Source organism: Melitaea cinxia, chromosome 6 (assembly GCF_905220565.1).
Source record: "Melitaea cinxia chromosome 6, ilMelCinx1.1, whole genome shotgun sequence".
NCBI classification, from domain to species: Eukaryota; Metazoa; Arthropoda; class Insecta; order Lepidoptera; family Nymphalidae; genus Melitaea; species Melitaea cinxia.
This window is the reverse complement of record NC_059399.1, coordinates 18,612,208-18,634,835: the sequence shown is the minus strand read 5'-3', so window position 1 is coordinate 18,634,835 and position 22,628 is coordinate 18,612,208. Positions and strand designations below refer to the sequence as shown.

At 36.6% G+C, this 22,628-nt stretch overlaps 1 protein-coding gene and 1 long non-coding RNA gene across 2 annotated transcripts in view; both read right to left on the bottom strand.

Moving 5' to 3' along the window:
- Positions 1-22,628, bottom strand: part of LOC123654448 (mucin-22-like) — a 125,120-nt gene that overhangs the window by 75,158 nt on the left and 27,334 nt on the right. The gene's annotated exons all lie outside the window — the stretch shown is intronic.
- Positions 1,230-16,903, bottom strand: LOC123654450. The gene is made up of 3 exons (XR_006743250.1): positions 16,892-16,903; positions 11,429-11,431; positions 1,230-1,451 (listed from the first exon to the last, which is right to left on the bottom strand). It is a non-coding gene; the product is annotated as an uncharacterized LOC123654450 (long non-coding RNA).

Below are 22,628 nucleotides of genomic sequence, written 5' to 3'. Positions count from 1 at the left end.
ATAGAACTCGTCGCTATATTGGGCACAAGTACCGATAAATTTGAGCGTATATGGACTGCGGTTTGAAAAAATTTAAATCTGTATAATGTGGAAACATTATTATAATATTGTATAGATACTGTTATGTAATTAATTTGTAATATGCGTAACCAAGCCACCGGAAAGACGTGATATACTCGAAAATTTCTTTAAAATTAAGGATGTATCGTCGTATATATGCCCTGTATCGGCAACATTTCAACAATATAAACAATTAAACAATATAATATAATAACTGAACTTGAACGCTTTTGTTCGACTTATAATAATAATCGTTTGTATAACACGCATTAGCACGTTAGCACATAAGACCGCCTTTTGTACATGTCTATATTTTCTTTCTTTCACAAATACAATAAAGAGTATCAGTATTTATGTAATAGTTACGTATGTACAGAACCTATATATGGAACGGAATTCTTCTTGGAGAATCACTACCAGAACGAACTCCTAATTTGTTCTCTATACTATTCCTTGTACATGTACATAAAGTTTCAAAAAGATATTGTTAGTCTAGTAAGTACTGCTGAAGAAGGATACCTACGAATATTTTAATGCTTCTTCTTAAGAGAAGTCCATCTACAATAAACAAAAGGAAAGTAACTAACAAAAGGAAATATATTTAAATAATGTCATATGTAATCATAGCCTGCGTCGTTTACATAATATTTGTGCGTCATATCACAGAATGTTAAACCGTATATAATTGTGGGACGGGCGAGTTTCCCGTGCGTCTGTGCGTCTGCTGTTGCTCTATATTTGTATATAATTGATGGCTGCTCACGGAGCGAAAGCCGTGCTTTATAGAACATAACGATATCATAACGGTGTTGCGGAAATGTTGGCTGTATCGTGTCATCTCTACAACTATTGCAAGTTACTTCTAATTAATGTGCGTCAGATATGTAGCAACCTAAGGCAGTATATTCTGAGGTTTAGAATTTTTTATATGCAGCACGAAAGTTTTACAAAAAAAAAACTTTCAATAACTAACTATACTACTACTACTACTAATATTTAATTTGGTTATGTGCAACATTTAAATATAAAATACATGAAAAAACAACAAAAACCTAAACAGAACGGAAATACAATAACAAAAACAAAATCCTTGCAAAACTTCTTTTGCAAAACTAAAAAAGATCAAAATCGATTGTTATTACTTATTGTTAAAGATTGATTGACGAATGTTCATTGATTTGAATAGCGTTGCCAAACTTTATTACGACTAATATCCATCTACAAGTTGTTAAAAAAACCGCAAGACGAATTAGCATCGATCGATTAGAACACGGGTCAGTATTTGGTGCAACTGTCGATTCGCGAGAAGCAAACACGGTGACGGCCAGTCGCTCGCCGGTTGCCGGCGTGTCGCAACGCGATTGCAGATGGCGTTGATGAAACTCAATTACCTGTAAAGATAAAAAATAATAATTAAATACCGTTCACAGAGTCGATGTTAATAAATAACTTTTTCACTAACAAAAGTCGAGCTTACGAAATACACGAAAAATATAAAATTCAAAATCGGAGTTCTAGGACGACGCAAAAAAATTGTACGATGAGAAGCAATTGTGTTAAAAAATTAATTGTCTTTATTCACACTTTCTAATTTATATTAAATTTGCTAACTCTGAGAATATTTTCAGATTCTACGGCAAATCTTATTTTTAACTACAATTATCTCTAAAAACCAATTATTTTTATTTGACACGCCATACATTTTAAAAGAGATTTCTTGACTAGAATTTATATACCGTTCGAAGGTCAGCAAACGCAGCGCTGTACCTGTTATTAATCTACTATTATATATGTGCCTATATTTACTATATATAAAATTCTCGTGTCATAAATTTTGTGTGCATATCGGGTAGGTCTGAGAATCGGCCAACATCTATTTTTCATACCACAAGTTACAAGGAGGGGGGATTAAGGGGGTTAATAATATATATGTCAAAACAACGTTCGTATTGACGGGTATCAATACTCACTAAACAATCGTCGCAGTTTAGCAAAAACGTTTTTATAGCACTCAGAAATGTTCTGCCAACTGTTACAGTCTGATGATTAGCACGTTCTGAATGATTGCATAGTGAGCAGGTTTAAAGGGTCACGCTGTCACTTGTAAATTTTGTATCAGTAATAAAAAATATTAAGGTTTTTTTATATTTAGTAGGTTAGGGAATGTAAGTTTAAATATTTTTTTGTTAACGCTCTACAATCGTACCATTGATACAAATAGCTTACTATAATGAGTCATTTAACGAATTAAGTTGGTAATTGTAATGATATAATAATTATGGCGTAGTAAAGTGATTACACACACACACAAGGAATTGTTACATTAAATAGTGTAACGAACAACACTCGATGCGAACACTTTTCACGGCTATTATTTTTTGTTAATTAAAACAAAAACGCACCGTCATTTGTTACAGTTACGCTACAAATATCGTAGAGGTTACTCAACAATAATTTGTTTGTCTTAACGCTATACAAGTAATCAGTTTCTTTATGTTACACATAAACATATCATAATTATTTTACTAATTTATGTGTGTTTATGAATTATATTTTAAAATGAATTACGTCGATGTGCCTTATACGTCACTACGAAATCACATGTGTCATCAACTTACCAATTTTAGCAATACTTTTATATAATTTTACACAATTATTTTAAGTCTTATGATATAACAATATACCAACGCATTTCTACTAGACTACAATTCAGGTCAAAATGATAACGCTTGGCTTTTGTTTTTAACGAAGAGTTCAGATTAAATAGAGCGGAACTACGAAAGGTCGGAAAATCGCCGAGAAGAAACGATTACTAGGTATTGTACATGTTGTGCAAGGTCAGTGAGAGAGCGGGAACGTAAGCATCCTCAGCCTTGTTTGAAGTAAAACTTCTTGATGCACGCTTGAATTGGAGAGTAAGCTGGTGAATGCGTGACGAGAGCGTTATGAAAAGTGTGATCGGGCGAGGCGGTCGGAGCAAGAGAGAGAGAGGTGCGAGCACACATTTTCTTTCACTCTTTCTCTCTTAGCAAGTTTCATTGTATGTTTCGTATATCTAACATACAGTTTTACTTCAATCGTGTGGTCTAAAGCACACTGGTTTTTCCCTTTACTGAGTCTTTTTGTCCCATTATATTCCTATAACTAGATGTGCCCGCGGTTTCACCCGCGTTAACTTATACTTATTAATATTAACTAAAGCGGAAAACATAACCTGTAGCCTTTTTTGGTAAATGTGCGACCCAACACGAAGAAAAATTCAATTCGAACCGGTAGTTCCTTAAATTAGCGCGATTAAACAAACAAACAAACTTTTTAGCTTTATTGGTAATTTTTTTTCAAAATGCTGTTATTCTTGGTCCTACTGGCCCTTACAGCGTCACCGGTGCGAGGGGCCGGGTACTATAGACGCAGGCCGCGAAGGAAGATGTGAGCCCTTTTAGAGAGCTCGGGGGGACGTTCGTCCTAAAGGTCCTAGCGAGATCGCACCTCGGCTTAGAACGTCGTCGTAATGGAGAAGGCGCTATGCGGAGCGATGTGACGAGTTCTCGATGGTCGATGCGCCTAAGCGTATCCGAAACGTGCTAACGCGGGTCGTCGTCTTCGCCGGCAAAGGCGGTGAGTGTGTGTCGTGTGTGTATTCCCTGTGAAAGGGGCGTTGTCTAAGGTTATCTTATCGTCGGGATCTGTCAGGACGTGCTTAGGACGTCTAGGTCTAGTCCGTATATTTACTCTCATCATTACAGCCTATACAGTCCACTGCTGGACATAGGCCTAGTAAGTTTACGCCAAAAATAACGTGAACTCATGTGTTTTGCCCATAGTCACCACGCTGGGCAGGCGGGTTGGTGACCGCAGTACTGGCTTTGTCGCACCGAAGACGCTGCTGCCCGTCTTCGGCCTGTGTATTTCAAAGCCAGCAGTTGGATGGTTATCCCGCCATCGGTTGGCTTCTTGAGTTCCAAGGTGGTTTTGGAACCTTGTTATCCCTTAGTCGCCTCTTACGACACCCACGGGAAGAGAGGGGGTGGCTATATTCTTTAGTGCTGTAGCCACACAGCACACTATTACACAGTATATTTACTCTACCATAATATTAGTATAGATGTTACCAGCATATCATACTCTTCAGCCGCTCGAGACGTCGACAAGAAACTCCGACCTTCTTGATCAAATGTAATATATATACGAATATAGTTTAAAGTAAGATCATTTTTGTAACGCTTTAGCCTGTAATATCCCACTACTGGGCCCCATAGGCCTCTTTCCCCAAGTAGGAGAAGGATCAGAGCTTAATCCACCACGTTTCTCCAATGCGGGTTGGCGAATATATTCCCTACTATGAGTAACAATCGCTATCAGGTGTACATGATAACAACCGGGACCGAGGGCTTAACGTGCTCTCCGAGGCACGGTGGGGAGACGCACAAGAACTGCACAAACACCCAGACCACGGCAAACACCTGTATGGCCAATACAAATGTTTGTCATGTGCGGGCGTCGAACCCGCAACCGCCAGCGCAACAGGTACAATCCATGGCTATAACCGTTGCGCCAGCGCGTCGTATTTTTGTAACAATGTTACATGTTTACCGCAAATAACATTCCACATACATGTGTTCTCAGCGCTACGATTTAGTACAAGTTAATCATTACACATAACATATATGTATATAAGCACAACCTTTAAACCATCAAAAACATTATAAATAATAATATGTGTTTGGCGAAATTTTCAAATTTTGTTAAATGCAGACAAAACTCTCTCATGTTTTTTCTTAATCCTTGGAACCCAATATTAGGATTGTGCGATAGTATTCGAAAGTTGTTAAGAGGAAATAGCATCACCAATATCGCTGCTAAATTATGTCAAATTTTAACTAAACATTCTTTGGAAAAATAAAGTTGAAAATATACTCATTAAATAGGAATTTCAAACAAGGTACTAGACATACATACATATGTATTACTTTTTAATGAGATACAGAACTAAGGAAACAAATTGTTATGAATAAATTTAGTTTTTTTAACAAGGTCCCTGTTTATACAAAGGTTTTTTTCTCGTTTTTTTTAACAATTTTATCGACGGTTAAGCACTCAATTACAATTTGTAAAACAAGAAAAATTGTTCATTAAACGATTTTTTAATGTCAAATAAAAACCGCTTTTGTTGTTTTAAGGACATGAAAAAAAATAATGCAGATTAAAAATTAGTAACAAGTAAAATACATTTGCATATGTAAGTCAAAAAAGAGAAAACGGATTATATGGATTATACGGAGATATATGGATTATTTTTATACAACTAGGTCGGCAAACAAGCATACGGCTCACCTGATGACAAGCGATTACCGTAACCTATATTAGACGCCTGCGACACCAGAAGCATCGCAAAAGCTTTGCCGACCCTACCCCAATCCCTCCCAGGAGCTCTGGTCACCTTACTCACCACAGGAACACAATACTGCTAGAAAACAGTATTTTTTAATTGTGATCTTCTGTAAGATCGAGGTAACTCCCCAGTCGGGCTGCTCCAGATTTTGAATAGGACACGTCCTGCCGTGCCTTACCTCAGTTTGGATTGCATATCTAATACAGAATTGTATGTTTTAATTTCTAATAATAGAAATTTTTTCAGAAAATTTATTAATACGGCTGTTAGTATAGATAATAATTAAATTGAATTAAGTGTCATAAATTCAAGACACGCATTTATTAGTTTCTTTAACGCATAATTTATCTTAATTTATATTTCAAAGGTTTATGAGTTAGTTTTAATAATGAGGAAGTGAATGCAAAATAAATCTGTTATTGTCATCATTAAGTATACCCCATATGCATAATTTGGTCGCCAATTATATCAGAACTAGTACCAGACAGAGCGGTCCACATTTAGCGACGCGCCGCGCGCCGCCTTGACATTATCCGTCAATTGTTTGAGACACATTCTAACGATACTAATATTTACTCAGTATTTATGCTAATTTTCGCACATTAACCACACTTAAACCAGTTTATTTCATTAAATTTTCCCGACGTATAATTTACGCGAACACATAAATATTACAATACCTCTTATATACATTATACATATTACCTAAAATGGCATAAAAATAATAAAAGATTTGTCACGCAGTCGTTCGATGGCCACCTTCAATGCAGATATATATCAGTTGCCATATAAGGTTATTATAGAAAAACTGAATTTTAAAATATAGCTTCACAAATGACTCCTTCTTTTTTAAATTGAGGCAAATTTTGCTGCAATAGGAACCTCAGAATATATACATAAATAAAAACAATGTAAATATCAAAACACATCAATCCGCCAATACACAGCGGTACAACGTTGCAGATTTAACTACAGCCCCTCATACGAAGAAGAGGTCAAACGGATATCAACAGGCTTATTTAGTTTCTTTTTGGAAGTGGGCGCCTGTTATGATTTCCGCGTGTAACAAAAAGAAGATTTACAGGACTCTTTATTTAAATTCAGAAGTAGATATGACAATTGGCACGTAGTTACCGTATGTTTGCAGTGTTGCTTGTAATTAGAACGGCAATTGCTCGTGACACAAATCTACGTATTAATGTTTATATTGATTATATACTCTGTAAGCATCATCATCATTATTTCAGCCTATCACCGTCCACTGCTGGACATACGCCTTCACAAGGTCGCGCCAGAAATGGCATGAACTCATGTGTTTTGCCCATAGTCACCACGCTGGGCAGGCGGGTTGGTGACCGCAGGGCTGGCTCTTCGGCCTGTGTATTTCAAAGTGAGCAGTTCTTTAAGCAACCATGATATCAATAAATAAATAATATAAGAAACTCAGGGACAGAAATAGGAGAAAGTTCATCTAATGAAAACACTACAACTCATCAATAAAGAAGTCTTCCAATGCGGTTTGTATATCACACAAGGCCGGATGCGAGCGCTAATACGAATGCGGAAGAAACGTGACTCGTATTCGTGACCGACCAGTCTCAATCACATCTCCGTCGACCGCCGCGCGTTATCTCTGTGATACGATTAGCAGTCATTACAGCTGATTCAGCTACTGGCTATATGTCGGTAAAACGGCTATAGTTCTAAGAAATATCGATGTGATTCACTTGTAACTAAACATCTTTTTTTTTTATTACATATTTTTTTTATTACATTTTTTTTTATTTACATAAATTTGTAGCATTCAAGTGTTTCGTTTTTTCTTTTTTAATGATTATTAAACTAGATTTGAAATCGATAAAGGGTACATCGACGGACACGATGTGCAAAAATATCCCCTATAATATTATAAGTGTGAATGTGGGTGTGTTTGTTTGTTTGTTTGTTTTAACAGTAATGTGTACTAGCTTTTGGCATATGAAAAATCACATGCCGAAAGCTCCCGTACAAGTACAATGAGAATTCTATTCTATTTCTTTAGCGTTTATGCCACTTGTCAAAGGGTACAGGTTATCTTGCTTCCTTAATAAATTAAATCGAGCATTGATTGTAGTTAGCTTTTGTCTGACACAATGCACATCCGATAGTTAATATTTCAAACATCTCATTAACAAGACATTCGGAGATAATGTCGAAATATCGAGCTACGTAAAATAAAAATAAAAAACATGGTAAATACGCTTCGCTTCAGCCTGTAAATCCCACTGCTGGGCATAGGCCTCATTCCCCATGTAGGTGAAGGATCTAAGCTTAATCCACCACGCTGCCCCAATGCGGGTTGGCGGATATATTCCCTTCTATGTGTAACGATCACTATCAGGTGACTCAGGTGTACATGATAACAAACGGGACCGACGGCTTAACGTGCTCTCCGAGGCACGGTGGAGAGACCCACAAGGACTGCACAAACACCCAGAGCACGGCAAACACCTGTACGGCCAATACAAATGTTTGTCATGTGCGGGGATCGAACCCGCAACCGCCAGTACAACAGCCACAAACCAACGCTGTGACCGTTGCGCCAACGCTAACATGGTAAATATCCCATTTTAAATAAAAATTTTAGTAATGAAAATAACCATGTTAATTTAAAATCTTATATCTCTCTAACACTTCATTGTTTGAATTTTGATATAAAGCTAACATTAACTCTACCTTTAAAACTTTAATTACCATAAAATAAAAATAAAAATGATAGTTTGTTTTCTCGCAAACGAAAAAGAATCGACTATAATTTACATAAACAAATAATACACCCAGTAATAAGTTATGAGGTATAACATACATATAAAAAATAAGACATTTGAATTTAGAACCTCCTCCTTTTAAAGTTGTATAAAAATATTAAGATAAATATAAAATCATAACGAACGACAAACAAAATTACCAACATTTTACGGATTTATAAACCACCTTTCAAATGTCGCTTCGCAAAGGTTGGTCGCATACGAAAACATCGGCCATTATTGTAAGCTATTAATAAAATTGTGATTGCGTTTTGATTATTCAAAACACGACAATGTTGCGACATGTCCTCGACGTTGACGCAAAAGAGAATCATTTGTGACGTCGCGGCGAGCCCGCGGAGATATGCACTAATCTATTAAATCACGTCGGGGTCACCAGTTTGGGGGTGCGACGGTATAGGTTGTGATGTTCTTCGTCCGCCATCGCTAAGGGAGGATCTTCCGACCAGACGGTTGTTGTCTGGTGGACTACCGACCCGACGGTTGTTGTCGGGTTCTTGTATATACTTTGAACACTCTGATAGCGCGATGTAGCATACATCATTTTCTCTAATTACGTAGTTTGTAGTCGTTCGTATTTCGCGCGATAGATGTCGCCACAGATATGTGACATTTTACTAATTTAGAGATCGTATTTGGCAACCATTTAAAGGCGACAACATACAGCTAATGTAGGTCTCATTAGTTAGGCCGACGTTCTGCGCAAGATCGCCGGCGGAGACTGGATGACGATTGCGCACAACCGGGATGTTTGACGCGAACTTGGAGAGGTCTGTGTCTGCAATGAACTGTGAAGGTCAGGTGGTGTGATGGCCAATCAACATATAGGGCTATGCTGGCACAGTAATATTTTTAATACAATATCTTATGTCTATGTACGCGATGACTAGCCTGTTGTCGCAGTTTGTAGTGGCCCTGCTTTCTGCTATGCGGGTTGTGGGTTCGATTCCCGCCTGAGTTTGGGTATAACATTTGTATTTATAGATATATTTTTTCTATGTGTATTTGTTAAAAAAATATTTAGCTATGACAATTGGCTGTTACTATAACACAAGCATTAAGTTTTTTACCAAAGGAACATACGACCGTGTGTGTATCTTGTAGATATTTATTAATTAACAATTAATCACAAAATAAAATATTGCGGTAGACGCTATGACAGACGCTATTCATTTCGACGGCAAAGTACACCTAACCCCACGCTGATGATGATTGTTTCGCAGATGTTTTTGCATTAAGATTATCAAACCACTATAATGACTATTGAATTAAAACTTTGTGTCAAGTACATACACGAATACCTGCGTCGATTCCAAACGCAACAAAACAGTTAAAGAAGAAGACGGACGGACGCCAAATCTTGAAATAAATATTTATTCGTACCACTGAACACAGAAACAAAAAATAAAGGAAATATGTTTGTACCAACTACAATAAATCTTAGCGATTCTTCGAAGAACATGATGTATGCGATATTGATTATGACACCTGTAAATAGGTTTTAAGAGAGGTTTTCCTGTTCGGATTAGTTCGAAAAATATTCCTATACCTGGGAACAGTTATACATGATATAAAAATGCTATGACAAGGTATAGCGAATGTATAGGACAACAACAAACTGCGATAAGAAGGTAAAATGTGTAGCGTATTATAAATTGTGAAATTGAAACTGTAGAATTTAATTTATTTTTATTTAGCCTTCATTACACTTTTTTTACTTTCTTTTATAGTTATTAAACAAATATTTAATTATTATTAGCCTGTATTGCTTATTTCAAACGCAATTTGTAAGCAAATATATATATTTAAGAAATATTTATTATAAAATGAATATCGAAACAAACTAAATCTATTACAAGTTACTACGCTCACACAATTAACCGCTTTTTAAACATTTCAGAGTAAAAGACCTTACAAAATAAAGAAGAAAAATTCCCTACCTCAAGTGTACTCAGTGAGCGAGTCGCTCGGAACCAAAACAAGTTGGAAATTGTACAAAACTAAATTCTCAAGTCATAAAGTGTATGTTTACGATGACGTCGGAAAGCGAAAGTATAAAAACACGTTTAGCCTTTGAATATTTAATAAGTTAACAGAACTAGAGTGACTTTAAATACATCCAGTACATTAGTACAATACCTCATAAAAATATACTATTAGAAGAAAGATAAACATTTATTTGGAAATCATTCATAAGGTGCAGTTGTGCGTATTTATGAAACGGCCTGGTTATGTAACTTGATTATTGTACCTACTTTATAACATACCTACATAATGTAGATACTATTAACGTTCTTATAAAATATAAGAACTATATTACATAAAGAACAAGTCTTATATATAATTTGCCAGTAAAATAATAAAATACAACGACAATTAAGTACCTATATTCATTAGTAAAATAAAATTACCGTTTCGAATCATTTGACGCTGTTCGTTTTGTTTATAAAAGCAAATCTGTTTTTTCTCAAAAACCATTTGCGACCAACTCCAACGATCAATAGGACATATTCAGCCTGTAACGTTCCTCTGCTGGTAAGTGGCTTCTGTCTTCACATAGGTGAAGGGTTCCATTGCCGGTTGGCAGAATTTCCCGACAACTTACGAGTACAACGATTGCTATTAGCTATCCATTATAACAACCGGGACTGACAGTTATGTGTTCTCCGAAGCACGCTGGGGAGAACTACGACGACATACAATCCGAACCAGAAACAAGTACTTGTACAAACTTTGGTGTTTTAGAACTTTGCCTTTATAATGAAGTAAAAGCGCGCGTCATGGTCACCGTACGGCGCGCGGGTCGAACGGTCGCGCGGCCGAAGACCTACGCGGAACATTACCAAAACATACCAAAACATACCTAATATATCTGTCTGATTCACAATAATAAGATTAATTCGATAAGCAATTTATTACACCGTCCATTAACGCGAGTTTTTATCACAAACAATTAAGACATCATCGCCGCTGTCCGTCATGACGCTTCATACCGGGAATCGTGATGTTACTGCGAGCGTTATTTTTAAAAATATGACGTTAATTCGAAGATGATAATTCCGTGTTTTTACAATCGCATCGGTTTACGTATTGCTGTTTGAAGTCAAACATTTACCGAAGTGTTTCGACGCCTAACGAAACAAGATAAATCGTTACGAAATTCTGTAACCTACTATTTTTTAACGTGTAAGTTTTCTCCTGCTTTTACTTTTTTAATTATTTATCTTTAATTTACAAAGTTAATAGACTTATCGGACCTTTACGATTATAATAAAAGAAATATGGATTTAAATTCATATTACCTCTATAATTTGGATTTTAGAGCATTATTTTTAAGTTTTCAATGAAACTATGTTTGAATAATGAGAAAATAATGAATCAGACATCATCGTAAGCGTACATATACTTGCACATATAACAAATGTAATTATACCAATAAAGCTTAAAGGAAGATGACACACTAAACATTCCTACTTCTTAGTTGAGCTATTTAAGATGCTCGGAATGATTAGCGTCGCAACATCGAAAACAAAAAAGGTATGAAATGTTTCGCATCCGCGTGGAGTTGAGCTGACATATTACTACACTAGCTGAGCAACCCGGCTTCGCACGCGTTAATTTGAGGAAAAATAGCCTTCATCGGTAAATGTGCTATCCAACACAAAAATAATTAATCAATTCGAATATGTAGTTCCTAAGATTAGCGTGTTTAAACAAAAAAAAAAACTATTCATATTTGTAATATTACTAAGAAAAAACCTTTATTTAACACTTGCCGACATTACATATGTGTGTTACACATGTTTGTAAAACCAACGTCGTGACCAATATTTTTTTGAGATTATTACTTCATGCCAATGTATTCGTTTTTATAATATTTTTTATTATTACGTGTATTAAATAATCATATGATGTTATCTATCTTTTAATAATCACATTGTGTAAGAGCTTCGCTGCAGCCTGTGGTTGACTGTGGCTTTTAAAATTACGACTGACTTTACTGGAAAAATGCTCTCAAAAAAAAACGTGTAAAGTGGCTACAAACGCAGAGAACCCCTCTTACCTTTCTATGCCTAATCTTAAGTATTAATCAGTAATGCTTTTGTGGCTCTCATTAAATATGAATTCGTATGAGCTGCGATACACACTGTGTATCAGGTAACACGTCCTGCTGATTGAAGAAGTATACATGTAGGTATATTTTAAAAAATCCTTTAAAAGTATCTCAAACGTCATTATAAAATCATACCTCGGCATGAACCTCACGGATACGATGATCAAATATTAATGTGAAGTTGTTTTTATACGATTCCTTAATTTAAATATATTTTAGATATCAAAAGATCTTCGAATACTCGCTTTTACAAAAGACGTATCAAAGTAAAAAAGCGGCGATATAATCGAGTGCTTAATAGAGATTAATTAAATGACTCGCCGAGTTTTCAACACGATAGTGTGTAATTGGTTCTTCGAATTACTTAAAATATGCTATTCACAAAAACTTACGTTTTTGCAGCATTGAGATAAAATTTCCCGATCGTATTAGTCGAGTATTAAAAGAAACATCTTGAGAGGTCACAGACGGAAGCCGGCGGCTACGTCGATACGTCCTAAGCACTTACTGGTGTAATGTACAAACACAATGGCTTACCATACTAATATCAGCGTCAGTCACGTAACGCCGGAGGGCAGCTCGTGTCAGATATCCGTAATATTCGACAACTCCATACATGGACTATACAAAATAGTTGAAAGTTTAAGGTAGTGGGTATGAGGTAGTTTTTACCAGTTTTTTGGCAGTGCTTAAAATCATCATTACAGCCTATACAGTCCACTGCTGGACATAGGCCTCCACAAGTTTACGACAAAAATAACGTGAACTCATGTGTTTTGCCCATAGTCACCACGCTGGGCAGGCGGGTTGGTGACCGCAGTACTGGCTTTGTCGCACCAAAGACGCTGCTGCCCGTCTTCGGCCTGTGTATTTCAAAGCCAGCAGTTGGATGGTTATCCCGCCATCGATCGGCTTCTTAAGTTCCAAGGTGGTTGTGGAACCTTGTTATCCCTTAGTCGCCTCTTACGACACCCACGGGAAGAGAGGGGGTGGCTAAATTCTTTAGTGCCGTAGCCACACACAGTGCTTAAAATATTATATAATTTTTTTTCTATATTTCAATTAACTAATTATTTTCAATTTTACATTCAGATTTCTAGAAAAACAAAAGTCTAAAAACAACAAATAAAAGATGAAAACACCGTGGGTCTATGAATCCCCGGTCGGAATGAGGTTCCTTTCGCTTTTTGGTAGACCTTGCTGACTGCTGTACAGTCATAATGTATATTGTAAAATATCAAGTTAATAGAGTTAAATTGAATAATTTCTAATAAAATATATTTATTTCTATGTAGTGATTAAATGTAAAGAGTAAATGGTATATGTAAAAAGCATAAAGTTGTACATGGAATAATTAAATAAAGTAAAAAAAAAATATCTATAGCTAGAAGTGTCGGGAAAAAATCTTATTACACTTTTTTTCGAAGTCGCTCCCATCCTGTTCATTGCGTGTACCGAGCGATGACCGAACTTCGTTCCAAAAAAAATAATTTATGTAAATTACTATTAAACTTAATACAAATATATAAAATTGTGTAGATGTAATAAAATTGTAGATGCTACATTTACTCGTTCATCTGTTAATGAAATGCAACCTTTAACTTCCGAGCACGTATCTTGAACAGCGATCTACTCGTAGTGACGCTAATGACAGCTCAGAACAACAGAAACGTCGAAAGCAGACCATTGTTTGCAGACAACCAGGCTCATTGTACGCCGGTACAATAACTGGCACGTTTGATTCAACAAGAGTGTATTGTAATTACAATAATTGTTGTAAATATGAGAACGAATCGCACACAATACCCTCAACGCAACATATAGCAATTAGTTATGATTATAATAATCGCGTATTGTACGCTAAGCTGCTACAATAATTATTATTATACGTATTCTAATTATTTCCTATTTTATAGACAAACTATACGTATATGTTGTGACAGTTCATACAAATAATATAATTAATCAGAACGGTTCGACGCATTCGTCTAAACGAATCAGTAATTTAATACATTAAACATAACCGTAAACTTTGTTTGATCGTGCTAAGAACTTAACAATCTGATTTAAAATTATTTAGCTTTTATTAATACTATCTGTATTCTGCGTTTTCAACACGTTAATTTGAGAAAAAAAATCAGCCACTAGCCCTCCATGGTAAATGGGCTATATAATACAATTTTTTTTAATTCGAACCAGTAGGACGCGAGATTAGCGCGTTTAAAACAAAAAACATACAAACAAAGAATCTTTTCAGCTTTATAATATTAGTATAGATAGGCTGTTTAGCAACAAAGGCTGTAAGATGGCTCAGGATGAATAATGGCAGAGAAATAGTTACCATAAATAAATATTGACCGCTATGATAAACGTCGATATGACACACGAGTAAAATTTCACACAACCCCTAGCGTTACACTCAGTCATGTGTAATTAATCTTTTAATTCGTTTATGTGTATATTTTAATAATTCGTGACGTGACTTTGATTAAAAACTACAAAATTAAACAAAAATCCGCCGCATGTCTCACACAGACACACACACGTCAACAATCATTAGTTATCACGTGTCATGCGGTCATTTGAGAACCACAGGTTTTAAAGAACACATTGAGAAAATTCATATAATTTTTACATTTAACGATTATTGGTATTGTATTTTGTTACTTTATATTATAAAAAAATTATAATTTGAGTCACATATTTAATAATTATATTACTCTGCTGCAAATTTATACTTTCATATTAACTAGCTAATAGGACTGAAGTTTTTATAAAACCTTTTTTGCGATTCCCAAAATAGGTTTTCTGAAGCAAGAATTGAAGAGGAAGATCTTTGTATATCACGTAAATTTTTATAAATTAATAGTTCGTGAATTATCATCATATTGATCATAATGATTAACTTCATAAATAAGTATTTAAAAAAAAACACAAATAAATGATTTTGTTTTATTTACAATATATTGCAGGACGTACGGATTTACGTTAAAACCTTTATCCTTCATATTTTTAATAAAGACAAGTTAAAGCAAGCATCACTGACGGGGTTAAGCGTCTAGTCGCTTACCTCTAAAACAAATAACTTCGCTTCAGAACTACTAATGCCGCTGAGGTCGCGAGACAATGGGACTCGGAAAAAATTGTGAGAAAACGACACGATACGAGCGGTTATCTGCGCGCGGGTTGTGGAGGTCGCGCACATAATGCCTATTGTTGCGGAGAACAGGAGACATGTTTAAATACATAAAATAAATACTATTTAAGTGGACATTTATTTCAGGTTTTGACTGATCACAGCTTGTAAAGGTCCGCAGGGCCACTATAAGGGAGTAACTAATAGGCAGCTCCAGACCTGAAGTTATACCGAACGGGGTCAAAAACTTTCAAATAATGCCCTGACTAGTATTTTTATTTTATTTTCTACTATATTATACGTGTATTTTGATCTCCACTAGAACGCGTGAACGTAGTTGACTAAAGGGCATGAAAACGGAACAATGTCCGGCTTGCTCCCTAACAAAACTAAACATTATGTATTTCTTGTTAACTACAGCTTTTGAATTCTTTATTATTTTACTCGTAACCTTGCGTTGATTAGCTTCCAACACATTTTTTTTTTAATTGAATGAAACAAATATGAAACTTTACATGTAATTAACTATTATAATCAATAAAACCGACAGATCGTAACTCTCGCTGGAGCAGTCAAACATCACCTTCAGACAGCGAGCTCCGCGCCGGCGGTCGCTTGCGTGTTGCCAAACTACGATTAACAGAAACGACTCACGAAGACACCGTCTCGCGTTACGGAATAATGACAGCATCACGCCGCTCGTAATTAGAGACGTTAAAAACTGATTTTAGATAAAATTGAGGCAAAAACATGCGCGGGCCAAGGGCAGAGGAATCCGTAATTACGAATTACTGGTTACGCACCGTTTTATTAAATAATTTCTTGTGTCCTTGATAAAGAATACACTGTGTTTACTTATGATAACGTAGGAAAACAACCATTAGAGGAGCAGAAGAAAGATTGCGAGAGCACACCAACGTATATGGCGGATGTTTGCAAACCTGTGACGAACCGACAAAAAGATCGACCATCGTTGTTGTACGGAACTCGGCATTTCAAAACAATACGTTTCCTGCCATCTGTCAAATGGTGATTGTTATGAAACAATGGATATGTCGAGCGGGAAATAGCACATTCACAGACAAACACTCGCGGCCCGGAACAACAACGAGCACACGACTGCGGCCTGCAGTTGACAAACTAAGTTAGTAAATTGACCGCAAGCTACCACTGAAAAAAGGTTTAATAAACTATTCTTCGCGATTGACATTATTTACAAAAATCACCAAACTATTGCAAAATTACATGTTACAAAATTATGTGTAACTAAATAGCAATGAAGCTGTGTGGTTACGGCAGTGAAGAATATAGCCGCCCCCTCTCTTCTCGGGGCTGTCGTAAGAGGCGACTATGGGATAATACAGTTCCATTACCACTGCTACGAACTGCTGGCTTTGAAATACACAGGTCGAAGACGGGCAGCAGCGTCTTCGGTGCGACAAAGCCCTGCGGTCAGTTACCCGCCTGGCCAGCATGGTGACTATGGGCAACACACATTAATTCACGCCATTTTTGGCGCGAACTTGTGGAGGCCTATGTCCAGCAGTGGACTGCGAAGGATGAAGTGTAAAAGCAATGAAAGCCAAGAAAAAGTTTCTCGTCGACTACATAGTGCCCGTTGGATACACGCCTACTAATCAACGCTAAAGCAATTTTAATACAATGCTTTTCAAATACTTATTGTATAGTTTTTCTTTTATTTCTTTGAAATGGCAAATCTATTTAAACTTTGGAAACGCGAACTGTGATACAGATTCAAATTATATCGAAACATCTGGACGTATATTTTTGATGAATAGTTTTTTTCAATTATGTCAAGCAGCTGGTTCTCGCGGATAATTTATATCCTTTTTAGCCTTGCCGTATGAGTGTTTCACCGGCATTTGATGATTTTCAATACAGTCAATGTTTGTGTAATTTGAAAATTCTATTAAACAGTAATTAAATCACCGTAGCATTGCCCACACAATGAAATAGCATGACATATCTTCAATAATAAACACCTTACACTCAACCTCCCCCAGTAGGATGAGAACCCAGTGTCGAGGATCCGGAAACATACGACACACAAACACAAAGGCCCACACCATGCCCAACATCTACAAGTATACAAGCATTTGTCGTGAACGGGGATCGATATTGTGACTAACAACAACCGCAACAACCAGTTTACGTTTGACAACTAACTCTACGCCAAATCTCTTAAAAAGCCTCCCACAAATATTCGGGACGTCAGTTTTTGTTTGCATCAATCTTTTGAAAATAATTTTAAGACGTCTGATAGTTGAATGCTATAGAAGTATGGGTTATTCTATAGCGCTGAGATTTTTCATTGCGTAATAATTTAACGCCGACCGACGGGTAGAGCGTTAAATCGAAAAGTAATTACAGTCAGATTTAGAAATCTCATTAAATTTGCCACGGACAGAGCAGACGCTTTATAGGTCGCTCCATGGACTACGAAATATCTGTGGGGCAATGATATTTTTTGTAGAACCGATTCATTTTAGCGATCAATTATTTATTTAATTAACATTTTATTGTACACCAAACAAATAAAATAAGCAAGCAACATTAGCAATAATTTGTAGAAAAAAAAATGTACAAAAGGCGGCCTTATTGCTTAAGAGCAATCTCTTCCAGGCAACCTTAGGGCAAAGGAGATGATATATTGACGGTGGTTGGACAATTATGTTTTTATTGGTCCTCCATTGAGCGATTACTCTTATTATCTCGATTTCACACGACGGCACATCGCTGTTGGATAGGGATAGCCTTAATTCGACGCATGTATTTTATCAGATAATTCTAAAGATTTGGCCACGGTATGTACTTATGATCCTCTCTAAATTATTTGTTTCTTTGGCTTCAGACAAATTATGAAACTGTCTTTCAATTGTTCTGAAAATACCTGAAGTAAATGCATAATTTTCTTCAAGTAACCGCAGTGTAACAAGATAGAATTTCCCATGAGCAGGAGGATCATATTCAAGGCGCGAAGCATCGAATAGCTCTTTCCTCTTCCTACCGAACTGGCCGTGGAAAGCGATGACTACGTTTTATCCATTCCACGCTCGAGGATCTTCGACAAGAAGTTTGCTTTGATCAAATTATAAATAAGGAACTTAAGTACAACGTTGTTGGAGCAGTAGCGTTGTTTGGTGAAGTTCGGACGCGGTACGCCGTTTACGATAATAACAACAATTATTTTCATTTAAATTTATTCGTGCCGGCGTGTTTTCGAGGCGCCCATAATGTTCGTCGATATCGCAACATTGGCGTCGCTGCGATTTCACAATTAATTAACAGCGTTATAATCTCCGAACCAAAACACAAATAGTAAAGCACGCGATGCGAGTCGCCGACCCGCTCTCGACAACACGCGCCGCTGTTACGCGTGCCGCGGAGTTCTATCCCCATTGTGCAACCTCTGTTAAATAATGCTAAGTAAATAGTTGATTCAGTGATATATTTTCACTTGGGCACTGAAGCGGATCGAACGTTAGGCGTGAAGTACCTACTTACCTAACAGAATGTAACCAGATAACTTTACACACGCCGCACATACGACTTTCTAATTTCTTTTAATAGTTCCAGTTGTCGCGACCTCGTAGGACTCCAATCAGGCTGTTCATCAGAATTCAGACGGTTGCTACATTTCGCACCCAAATATTTTCTTAATTCAAATGTAATGTGAATGATTGCATATACGTGGCCTCACGACTACGCGACAGTCTGTCTACATATCTTAAAGCTTTTTTCTTTCTTTTTAAACACTTTCTTCAGTTTCCTTTGATAATAGTAATAGTTTAGCTTAACTGACGTAGGGCACAGCAGGAAATTTCCTGCTCAAAATATGGAGCAGCCCGAACTGGGGTAGTACCTTGACGGTACAGAAGATCACAGCTAAAAATAATACCATTTTCAAGCAGTGTTGTGTTCCTGTTGATGAGTAAGGGTGAGTAAGGTGGCCAGCGCTTCTGAATTGGGGATAGAGTCGGCAACGCGCTTGCGATAGTTCTGGTGTTGCAGACGTCTATAAGCTACTGTAGTCGCTTGCCATTAGGTGAGCCGTACGCTTGTTTGCCGACCTAGATGTATAAAAAAAGGGAACGATTAACGAAAGAAATTCTTTTTTTATATTTCGTAGCTAATATATAGATTATTACGTAATAATTTTGTAAACGCAGAAGTGCTCAGTGGAGCATGTTCGCAAACCTTCAGCGAGCTCGTGCGGGTCGGTTCGTGGCGTCACACTCACGACGCACAGGGCGGCCTCACTCCGTCTGAACTTTGACCCGATGTGGACCAATTTAGGAGGAACAGGCGATTGTACATATTACAGTAATTTAGATTACAATGTAATTGCATTGGGTGTGATACGAATACACCCAATCATGATGTCTAGTAGTCACGAGGATTTGAATAAACGTTCAAACACAACTGCAATATTTATGCAGGTAATATGTTTAAATCACTTGTAAATTGTGGCTTTATGAATCTATCATGTCAATAGGTGCAGCTATCACATAAAATAAAATAAAATATAGGAAGCGGGCGCCGGCTCAGAATGCAGATTCTACCGACTTGGCAAGAAACTGTAGTTACTGTTTGTGTTAAAGAATAATATTATGATGCAGTTGAATACAAATATTGTAATATTTATTATAGTCGCTGTCGCTGTATTCATCGCTATGTGACTACGGTAAGTACGAGTGGGTGTCGTAAGAGGGACCAAGGGATAACACAGTTCCATTACCACCTTGGAACTTAAAAAGCAGACCGATCGCGGGATAACCATCCAACTTGCTGGCTTTGAAATACACAGGCCGAAGAAGCGTCTTCGGTGCGACAAAGCCAGCCCTGCGGTCACCAACCCGCCTGCCCAGCGTGGTGACTATGGACAACACGCATGAATTCACGCCATTTTTGGCGCGAACTTGTGGAGGCCTAAGTCCAGCAGTGTACTGCGATAGGCTGAAACGATGATGATGAATATTTATTATATATTTAACATACTAGCTGCCCGGACAAACTTCGTTCTGTCAAAAGTTGATAGTAATTATTTTTTTCAATTTTTTTCAGTATTAAAACATTCCGTGGGCCATAAGGAACATACAAAAAAATAAATTAGCCGGATTGGTTGAGCCATTCTCGAGAGATGCGCTTAGCAACATTCATTTTTATTTATATAGATTTATTATACCTAATCTTAAACAGAACATTATGCTGCTACCTTAATAAGTTTTAATATTTGGATATTTAAATTTCTAATGTGGCAAATATATTAATGGGATAGTTATAGATAACTTAGTAAAGATATGTTTATATGTCTTTATTCATTCACTTGAATTAAAGCTTACATGCTTGATGACTAAATGACACGGCTTTCAGAGACAACGCTGGACTAGGTTTGAAGAAGATGATGCATTGGATCATAAATATTATCATAATTTAAAATAAATCGTTTAAAACCGTTCGATTATGACCTATTGTTATAATCATACATGGCGTAATATCTACTCACGACATGCAAAAACCATAAACGAGTGTATAGATGACATAAGCGTAAAAGGCGCTTGTTGTAACTTGTACCACGACCCACTCGTGCTCAAGCGAATGTGTGTAAAGTTTACGTTATCAGAGGACGAGCTGTGTCTCACTTGACACGACAGTTGTTTTCATTTCGAGAATTACACATTTCTTTTATTATATACTAACAATTATAATAGGGTGGTTAACGAAGCATCCTTAAGAGATCAAAAATATCATTATTCAAACAGGCGTCCCGTGTCTTTTGTACTACATACAATATTTGTTTCTTATCTGCTAGTTATTATATTATTTCTGAACTGCCTAGAATCGCTAGGACCTAGTCCGACACTTACGTTATCGTCTAATCGTCATTTTACAAAATAAATGTTCCAATAAAAGGATTTTTATCCTTAAAAAAAAAAGGATTCGACACCGAGTTGGCGCAACGGTTACAGCCATGGATTGTACCTGTTGCGCTGGCGGTTGCGGGTTCGATCTCCGCACATGACAAACATTTATATTGGCCATACAGGTGTTTGCCGTGGTCTGGGTGTTTGTGCAGTCCTTGTGGGTCTCCCCACCGTGCCTCGGAGAGCACGTTAAGCCGGTCCCGGTTGTTATCATGTACACCTGATAGCGATCGTTACTCATAGTAGGGAATATATCCGCCAACCCGCATTGGAGCAGCGTGGTGGATTAAGCTCTAATCCTTCTCCTACATGGGGAAAGAGGCCTATGCCCAGTAGTGGGATATTACAGAACTACTACTGAAGCGTAAATAAAAGGATTTAAATAGCATAGACCACGACAAATACAGCTTATAAAATGATCTTTTAATGAACGGCGATCGAAACCACGACTAATAGCGTAACGGTCAATAGATTTGACCACAATCTGTCGTCAACAGGCTGTGTCGCTGATAAAGACTTGTTCCTTTTTTAAGTTTAGCGCAAAACTAAAAATATAAACTATAAATTGCATACTTTTGTAAACCTGTTCGTTCGAATGTTTATTCTAATTTGAGTAACGGTAACAGCGAAATATTTGGACGTGTTCTACGGAGTATTTCTCATGTATATAATAATATACAATAATATTTTAAAATGACGACCGCTACTTAAAAACAAGACGATATATGCATAAGCATATAACTAAATTTTAATTTGAATATTCTTTGACGGTTCGCAGGAAAGTGGACATAAGGTGCCAATCAAACCACTAATTGCAAATTCATGCGACGTTTCGATTATTTATTGGATCATCATCAGGCATCTAAAATACGTACAAATATTGAAGAAAGTTGTACAATATCAATCAATCTATACAACAACAAAACAAAGAAAACCAAACCATTACTTAATTTGAATGTCTAACAATGGATTTATGTTATACAAAATGATTGACCTTTGACATTTTTGAGATGGTACGGATTCATTTCTATAATTTTCGAAATAAAATTAACAAAAGGTTACGCAAACGCTCTGCGTGATTGTGCACGTGCGTGTTTATTTTATTCTAATAATGAAAGAACATAATTTAATTTATTGAATCAATAATTAATTGTAATTTTTATGAACTCACGTT